This window comes from Pygoscelis adeliae, unplaced genomic scaffold (assembly GCF_000699105.1).
Source record: "Pygoscelis adeliae isolate BGI_AS28 unplaced genomic scaffold, ASM69910v1 Scaffold241, whole genome shotgun sequence".
Taxonomy (NCBI): Eukaryota; Metazoa; Chordata; class Aves; order Sphenisciformes; family Spheniscidae; genus Pygoscelis; species Pygoscelis adeliae.
Window position 1 is genome coordinate 3560820 of NW_008824056.1, and position 9368 is coordinate 3570187.

At 47.4% G+C, this 9368-nt stretch overlaps 1 protein-coding gene and 1 long non-coding RNA gene across 6 annotated transcripts in view; one reads left to right on the plus strand and one right to left on the minus strand.

Annotated features, from left to right (window-relative positions):
• The window catches only part of MBNL1 (muscleblind-like splicing regulator 1), a 113080-nt gene extending 106935 nt beyond the window's left edge, over positions 1–6145 (minus strand). For 4 of the 5 annotated variants that reach the window (XM_009333955.1, XM_009333953.1, XM_009333954.1 and 1 more), the window contains exon 1: positions 6098–6145. The gene's annotated coding sequence lies outside the window, so the exon portion shown is untranslated. The remainder of the gene's footprint in view (positions 1–6097) is intronic. The other variant, XM_009333960.1, reaches the window with a different exon arrangement.
• LOC103925262 lies at positions 1634–1925 on the plus strand. Its single transcript, XR_664024.1, has 2 exons — positions 1634–1765; positions 1849–1925. It is a non-coding gene; the product is annotated as an uncharacterized LOC103925262 (long non-coding RNA).
• Positions 6146–9368: the final 3223 nt, after the last annotated feature.

The following is a 9368-nucleotide window of genomic DNA, read 5'->3' on the forward strand; positions in this document are numbered from 1 at the left end:
CGCTCTTAGGTTTGGAAAGCATTATCAAATGGACATGTCAAACGCTCGCAGCTCCACCTCCATAGGGCTTTCTCCTCACTTTGGTTGTGAAAATTAAGAGCCATCAAATAAATGAGTGTTCACAGAGAGAAAGAGCATGAATCCTATAAATGAGTTGTGCTGCCACAATAATCTACACCATGTCAAAAAGACATCATAATGTCTGTAAGGAGGCAATTTTTTCTGAAGTCCCGTAGGCGTTAAGCATCGGTCCTTCACCGGCAGGGACTGCAGCACAGCGGCATGCACAGCGAGAGAAGGGGTTCAAGGGCTGCTGCAAGGAGCTGGGTACCACACATTTCAGAAATTAAACCACAAAAAACTATAGAAGGCTTTTCCATGGTTAAGTTTTCAAATTTGTTCTGATCTCCCTTTCAGCTCCCTAACAGCTCAGGCCAGTGCCTCAGTCCAGCATGGGCACTTCACCGAAGGGGCTGATTTAATGCTCCGGTGTGCGTGCTGCTTGTGATGTCCCATGCCCCACATCTCTCTTCCTGCTCACCTTTTGCATGGAAAGACCAGATACTCTGAACGCCTCTGTCTTTTACACCTTACGCTCCTTGGTGACTTTATTCTGAATTCTGATTCCTCAATTCTTTACTATTTTCAACGTTACTACCGCAACGGATTCTCTCGACTGGAAGCACACAGTGGCCACGGCAACACTTGGGGCTGGATGCTGAGACAAGTAGCAGTCGTGCAGTGGTGCCCTGTTGCCAGAAAATAAACACACGGCCTCCCTCCCCCCAAGCAGGCTCCCATTTTCAGATGTGGTTTAATTTCAGCCTGTCTCTGTTTCCGCAGGCTGGGACTCCCATGCCATGTATTTTTTTAAACTGTGAGGCTGGTGTTCATTGCCAGTCAACAAGGAAACTACAAGGCATATTGACCTCAGGGGAGACAAGGAAAAAAAAAATCAAAGGTTTTATCTCCAATATCAGGAGTGTAACTTGCTTGTGTTAAACATCTCTATCAACACAGAAACCTTGTTCCAACTTTACTTTTTCTACCAAACACACTGGGGGTTGTAGTTCTGCTAGAACTTTGTCTTTCCATCTTCTCCCTCTCGTGCTTGTCTTTCCCTGCCCAGTCTTGTAATTTGTGTTTATAATTCTGAGCATCACTTGTTACCCATACTCAGTTGTTCCAGAATACCTTTATTTTTACCTGACAAATTAAAAAAATCGGTACTAAAGTGGTATTTCCACGGCAATTGAATGCTACTTTTATTCATTTATAGATACTGAGCTTCTATTGACTTCTGAAATTTCAAATGATTGCTCAGAATGACATCCGCCACATCCTTCAGTCCGTAACAGAATAAGCCAAACCACTTTGCTGTTTGCTTTGAAATTTATTAGGCTTGGAGACTAAAAGAAATCTGTGAAATGAGGTGATAATATGCTTTTCAGCTTTAATGAATAATTCCTCACTTTGGGAGACAAATAATATTACCTGCTCAAGAGATCTGAACTCCAGTTGTTTCCTTCTTAAGGCTTTTTGTTCTATTATATAGCCTGGCATTAATATAATTAACTTTTCTTTTTGTGTGCTCTAATCACACCCTGCAACAGACCACACAGCACTTCTGAACCTGTAGTGAGAAACGGGATGCCTTGAACGTCCCTCCTCGGGAACTGCCCAGACCGAGCAGCCTCAGGGAGCATCCTGGAGTGCTGAGTGCCCGAGGAAGCGAAGACACGTCACTGACTGGGAGAGCTTTCTGGTATTTTCTGTTTATCATTTTGGGCTTTTTTTATAGAAACTGGAGACTGAAAGGACATAAAGAAACATTACTTTTTCTTTCAGGAAAATATGCCATGAATTTACACTTGTGTTTCAAAGAAGTTTAATCCAGATCAGCAAAAAATGCATGATAATTGGTATCCCATTGTATTTTTATATTTGCCTGATATACATGACTTTGCCTGTCGTCATATAAAGCAGCAGCAGTACAGATGTACCACTCAGATAACATCAGCATTGGTTGCACACACCTTGATAGTCTCTGGGAATGAATGTTGTAATGGATCATTTGTTGCTCTTCCTGTTTCTGTTCTATCACAAAGACATACGCGAGGCTGTTTCCTTTCTGTATGCTTACATCAGTACACTGGGCATTTTCAAAGCAGTTGTTCCGGTCACAAAGTTTTCCGTACAAACTCGTCACTCCCCAGATTTCTCTTAAATAACTTCAGTAGGCCAGTGTCTGCACAAATGATCTTTTCTATGCACAGAGCTAGCTTTAAAAAATAACTGGTGTCTAAACTGTGCCTCCTTGTCCTGCCTTGACAGCGGCAGCAGAGCAGGTATGTGGACACCAAGATGCTCACAGCTGCACAGCTGGAATGGCAGCTCCCTACCCAGGCCCCTCCACCCCCAGTTTAAAGGGCCTACCTTCACAGCCGTTATTTGGTTACATTGGTAATTAGGTTTACTTAGTTCCATTTTCACGTGACAGCACACAGCAACCTGCCTTCTGGGTTTGGTACTTGCTGCCTGCGACGGCAGCAGCCCTGCCAGCCTCTCCTCCCAGCTGCCACCACCAGGCGTTTCTTCTGGTGTTGGCTCCTGCTGGGAACCCCGCTCAAACATGTCCCTTCTTTGACAAGGTAGAGGGCCAGTTTGCCTTATCGTTGGGTTTATGCCCTGTTCATCTGTGATGTTATTTCTCACTATATCCTATAAAGTGAATGTATTCTATTTCACATAGGTTTATATAGGTTACAGGGGGTTAACCCCTAGAGCACAGATACCAAGCACAAGCTCTGCAGTAACAACATGTCCAGGCAGGGCATGGTAAAGAGGAAACCATAAGGAAATCGCAGATCCAGTGGTCTCCCAGATTATCATCTGATAATGATAATTACCATCTGGGATACCAAACAAGACAATGGACAAATTACCTTCCAGCAGAGAAAGATAAAGAAATATGTCATTGTACATTTAGCTTCATATGTCATTCAAACAAAAAGACATAAATTAGGAGAAGAGAAAAAAGAAACACATTGTGTATAGAGAAAGTATTTTGAGAGACATTTTATGTTTTAGAGTCCCGATGTGATATTACAACTGGAGCAAAAAAGAGGAACTCTCTTGGCTGAGTTAACGCAGCCCTTGCACAAGTGAAGCAAGAGTCTGACCTCTGAAGATTGTGCAACGGTTGCCCGGCCTTCCCTCTGAAACGCGGCAAGGAAGGCTGCAGGGCCAATGACAATCCAGCCCAGGCTGGCAGAAGCCCCCCACGCACAGCAGTGGGACACCAACATGTCCTGGGTGCCATGCGTGAGGATGGCTGTTGGCATCCTCTTCACAGCTATGCCTCAAGCAGAATAAAAGCACTTCCCACTTCAGTTCCTACTTCAAAAAGATCTGAAGGGAAAAGTTTAAAGCAAAAACTCTGAGTGACAGGTCATCCTGTCACAGGCATGGCATTAGGGACATAAGGTGAAAATATATTTAAATTTTCTCTTTGTCATTACAAATGTGATAAATACTCTGAAAGATGACTTAAGTCTGCAAGATTAATAAACTTGTATTATGGAAGCCTCATAGATCATTTCTAGCCCTCCCTCAGAGGTGGGTTTCTTAAGGCATTCCGTGTGGGCAGGAGAAGGTAACCCGCCAACTCAGCGACTGGTTTTTTTCAATCGTTACTCCGTAAAGGCAGCCACCCTGGCAGCCTGCTGCCTGCCAATGCAGCCTGAGGGTACCTATAGAGGCCTGGTGCCTATAGGGAGGCAGGCATAGGTGACTGGAGGTGCGCAAACTGATGCGCACACAGCTAGCGAGGACCAAAGCCTCCAGCTCGGCTTGCACCAGCTCTTTGCTTCAAACCCCAGCTCCTGCTTGAGTAAGATTGTAAATCAAACAGGAATCTTTTGCCAAAGAAGAACAAGAAGAAAAAGGTCAGCTAAGAACCTAATTTGATTCAGAACTAGCTGACAAAGTCCCCGGACTCCAGCCAGCTGTGTAGCTGGCGCTGGGTGAGAGCAGCCTGGATGAACAGTCAGCGTTCCCATGTGCCCCGTGCCCCAGCACCCGGCACGCTCCCTGCTTGCGCTGCACTACACCGGTGCCCCCAGCAGCCCTGGGCAGGAATGGGTGCAGAAAGCTTTGTTCAGCTGCTTAGGCACTTCCAGCTGTGCACCCAAGAGCAAAGCTTCTCTCCTTAGTATTTACAGTAACATAGCACTTAAAGGATAACTACATTAAGAGATCCGCAGTCTCCTTAGCAGCCTGCCCCCCCGATCCGCACAGTGACTACAGCAGCACTGGGCTGCTCTTCACTGCAGCCGGACTGCAGAACTCCCACCCACGAGGGATACAGGGTGCTGCTGTACTGCTGTCTGTTAAACAGATAAGTAAAAATCACAGTGCAAATCAATATAGCTTGAAATATGTCTCGTGGCTTCATTTTATCATAACAAATAGCTGAAATACAATAGTCACAAAATAAACCTTGTACTCTTAATTTTCCTTTTTTTCCCCTGGCCTTTATTAAAAGGCAAGTACACAAGTTACTGCAAACGCAGACTAAACACGATTATGATCCTGGAGAAGCTACTCGCTTCCTTAAGCTGTTATTTGTTTGACACTCGTGAAACTCAAGTTCCCTGAAAAGGTCTGACATTAACTTTCAGTCTTGCTGATAAAGAAAGCAATCGTTACATTTCTTCTAACACAGTGCAACTTCTGCAGTAACGAACTTCCGCTTCTGCTTCACAGCAACATGGAGGCCATCGCTTTCGCACGACAGTGCTAAAAGATTTTTTTTTTCTGTTTTAATGGTATTATCTTCATATGCATTTTACTAAAGTTAATGTACAAATTTCAAACTTGGCCCTTCCACTGTATTGTCCTTTTATTTTAAAGCCTCCTGCAACTATCAAGTGACAATATTTTTGTTAAAAGTAATAAAGTATTTAAAATCTCTACTAGTCTACAAGCATATAAATGAGCAAAATCCACACTTCACAGTGAATAATTATGATATATGCCACATCCTTTGCATTCTCTGTAAAGATTTCTTTATTGCTCTTCAGTTTGTGCTGGAGCCCAGCTGGCAGTGCTGGGGCCCACTTTAACCTCTATGGGGAGCAGTGCAGGTTCTCAGTCCGAGTGGACCCTGCCTGCGATCCAACATCATATTTAATCATGGAAAACTGGTGGGACATTTGCCGGCAGCAACGTATTTCACAGCAGGAAACCGAGGGTTCACTCTCGGGGATTAATGACATTTTAATTTCTCGTGGGCTTTACCAGCAACTCCTAGGGAGCCGGAGCGGGGCCAGGGAGCGATGCTGCAGGACGGGCACCCACCCACCTCACTCAGGGCTGGAGGGGACCCCCGCACGGGGGGAGCAGCGCTTGGCCCCCATTGAGAAACACACCCGAATTGCAGCACAACTATGGCGGTGGTGCCTCAGCACAAGCATCCCGCCCTGTCTCCACTCCACCAACAGTACAGAATAAACTGTTAAACAAACTCATGGGGCTCTCGAAAGCACGTGAAAAATCTTTCTCTCAACTTTTCCAGCAGAACAAGCACCACAGCAGATTAACTGACAAAATGATAGTAAAGCAAAAGACAAGTGAACGATGCACCCGCCGGCGCTGCGGCGGCTGGCTCCTGCGCCAGCTTTGTCCCACGTATTGCTGGGAGTGGGTCAATGCTCGCTCGGGGACCTGGAGGAGCTCCACACCACGGGGGTCCTGCTGCGCCCCCGGCAAGTGCCAGGAAGGGTCTGCTTTGGAATCTGACTGCTACTTTTAATACTCTTAAGAACTGCAGTTTTTTGTTACTTCAACTTTACACAACAAAATCTTATATTTAGTGCTCATTTCTTTAACATATTATTTAAATCTTCCCTAAATTATCTCAAGACAGCAAGACCTATATGCCAAAGTAGGCACAATGAAATGCAGACATAAATAATAAAACAATTTAGCTTTCTGAACAACTTACCGTAACCCGCTAAACAACTGTACACTATTCTGCTGCGAATTTGCACGTCCGGCAAGGGCCACAAAGTGGGGTAAAAAGCATAATTCTTACCTGGGGGGCCTGATGCGTGGGGTGCGTTAGTGCATGCTGCAGCGCTCTGGCAGCACAGCCACCGCCTCCTCCGGCGGCGCACGGGGCTAATTACAACATGCTTTTTTTGCAACAGTGGGATGGTGGCCTAGTGAGAGGGGAAACGGTGAAAGGCCAGAAGAATTATGTTTTCCAGGCCCTATAGGTCTAAGGATGTGAAATAAGCTATTTGCAGTAGCATACAGCAGTAACCACGGCAACGGGCTGTGGTTTGCATGTATATTTTCTTAAAGAAGCAAAAACTACTTTCAGCTAATAAAAAAAGAGATGCAAGGGGAAGTGCTTTTGCATCGCAGCCACATCTCGAGTTGCAGCATGGTTCGCTGCCGGGGAAGCTTGCGTCTCGGGCACAAACACGCATTTTGAAATGCACCAGTTGAACACGTCTCCGTTGCGACCCGTTAATCTGCCCATGGGCATCTGGTGGGGGGACGGGCTCAGGCCACCCGACCAGGCCATCACCTGCAGTCCCTGGAAATGGGGCGATGGTTGGGGTGGTGCCCACGGGCCTCCCTTCCTGCTGTGAGCCGCAGATAACGGCTGCCCAGCCGGCACTGCCGCTGCTGCCGCTGGCACACTGCTGGCAGCGCCCACAGCACGGCTGGCCTCAACAACCAGAGATATTTAGACCCATTTTTGTTGTTTCTGCTGCGGCTGCCACCATCTCCGGGCTTCCTGCACAAGCAACAGCCCTTCCTACCAAAGCCCTGCAGAGCAAGAGCACTGCAGAACTTGCTAGAAACGGCCCTTGCTCAACCCAAGGAGGGAAACGCTATCCCCCCCAGCTTCACCGGTCACTGCCAGCCTTTGTAAAACCTCAGAGCAGCTCCCAGCCTGGGGCAGCACCTCGGTAGGAGCCGACTGCCCGTGGTGGCTATTGCACAGGGCAAGGAGGGGTGTGTGGGTGGCAGCTGGGGAGCAGCAGCGCGGGGAACTGCTGCAGCGGAAACGCTGTCTGGCTTCCTTTCTGCTTGTTTAAGCCGCTTTCTGCACAGGGAGCAAGAGGGCTGCCTACTTGCAGGGTACAGTGCACAAGACCCAAGCTTGCAAAGCGGCCTGTTTCTCAGGAGCTGCGTCCCTTAACTGCCCGTGCTTCCAGGGTGTGCTGGAGGTGCAACCTGCAGGTAAAAGCAGCCTGGAAACCACTGCAAAGGCATGCTGCGGTCAACACTAGCAGGAATTACGGACAGGATTTCTTGTTATTTCTTTCCACTCCTCTACCAGTGTCTCCCTCTACTACTGTTGTGCTGTCGGAAGGCTGGTGTCAAGGCACGAAGGGTCACCATCTCATCCTACAGGATGCTGCATGAGTTAACAGAATAGTTTTACAAAAATTACTCAGCCCATTTCATACCCCTCCCAGCACCGTGGCACGTAGCAGCTAACCCACAGCTGGTGTGCTGGCAGAGCGGGCACAGCCCCGCTGCCAGGGACCAGGAGGAGGTGTCCGTCTGCACGGCTTCATCGCTGAGGTCACTGCAAGAGCTGCCATTTAATGAAATGCAGTTTCTCCAGACCTGGTCATTTATATTGGCATCACTGAAGCCTGAGGTGGGGTGGGAAGGCAAAAGCTGGCAGGGACAGGCAGGACTGGTGCTGGGCGATGGTTCTTCCTGGCAGCAGCAGGGGCAGCAGTACAGCCCTGCGTGCTGGGCAAAGGAGAAGTCGTGCAAGTGCCAGGGCTCCCTTTTGTAACCGCTATCAAACTTCTGCACCATGGGCTGGCTGGAGGGGGAGCATCCATGGGGAAGGCTTATTGCCGAGGGAGCAGTGGGGCAGCGCCGACCCTCACGCTCCTCCCTTGGCAGCAGCCCCCAAGGTCCCCCTTGTCTGAAGGATTTTAAGATCTTGCTGCTGGCTTGACTCTTTCAAAAAACCAAGCATTGCGGACAGCATCTCTCAAGGATCTATTCCCAGGAAATAACACATGGGTTTCAAAGCAGAAATAAGCAGACTGCTCAGCACAATATATTTGCGGTACTATGCTTACATTTGTTTTGCAGGTGGAGGGACTTAACTACTAATTCCTACAGGATGAAGCACCAAGAACTGGTTTTTAGGGAGCAGGATGCTCCAAGTTTAATACTTCAGCACCTTATACAACAACCATGTTTCACTTTTATACCTGGAAATTAGGAGATGATTTACAAAACAGGCTTTTTCCATGTTAAAAGCCCAAACAACAACTATTAACGAAATACACCTTCACATGGACAACACCAGGAAATGTTTTTTAATGATTTAGAAAGAGGTGTTTTGCAGGGCAGTTGTAGTTTAATGGTGTGTTTCAGGAGCGATGTCCTCCCATGCTGCACCCAGCCGCTGTCAGACTCTCCTCCTCCTGGCCGGTGCATGGCAGGGCAGGGCATGGACACCCTCCCATAAAGACAGGCTCTCTTTCTGTCAAAAAGTGATTTAACTAGGTTGGCAAAATCCCTTGTATGGACGCTGTTAAATTGTGTTAGGATTGTTTAAGCTGAGGCACATGATTGAATGAGATCAGATACTGCTATCATCATATGCAAGTCCTTAATCCGCAGCAACTGCAGTGGGGAACACATTTAATCTTTAAGTTTTAATTGCTCTTTAATATATAGTACATTAAAATGCATTAACTATTTAAAGGAATTCATACTACAGATATCCACTAAGCAGTGATTTTTTAAATCATGTATTTATACAGCTACCGCTTGTTTGGGGGGGGGGGATGAAGTCCAAGCCCACAAACTTCACATGTGTTCCTAGGTTTTATGATGAAAAAGATTAAGGAAATGTACACTGCATAGGTTATATTTTATTTTTGAAAATTACTGGTGTAAAATACGCAAGCCGCAGAACACAACTGCAGGAAGAGGGCTGCAGGAGGAGGCAGGGAGAGAGAAGGCACTGCTGAGGAGGCAGGGGGAGAAACACCATCTGTCCTGCACACAGTAGCCCCGGGGAGATAAACAATTTCTACATTCTGACCCACTGCGCTCCTCTAATCGCGCATCTCAGCGTTAGAAAGATGCGACTTGGAGTGTGCCAGCCTCCCCTGCCCTTCAGAGTGCTGCCGGGTGTCGTGTGCTGCTTTTCACACAACAGTGTTATCTGCTGCACGTTATCACAGGGCAAGGGTTCTTAATTCATGCATCTAAGCAGCACGCTTCGCCGGGACGCGACGGGTGCTGTGCAGAGCTCCAGCTCTCCCTGCCCACAGGCGAGACTGCCCATGCATGGGGCACACACCAGC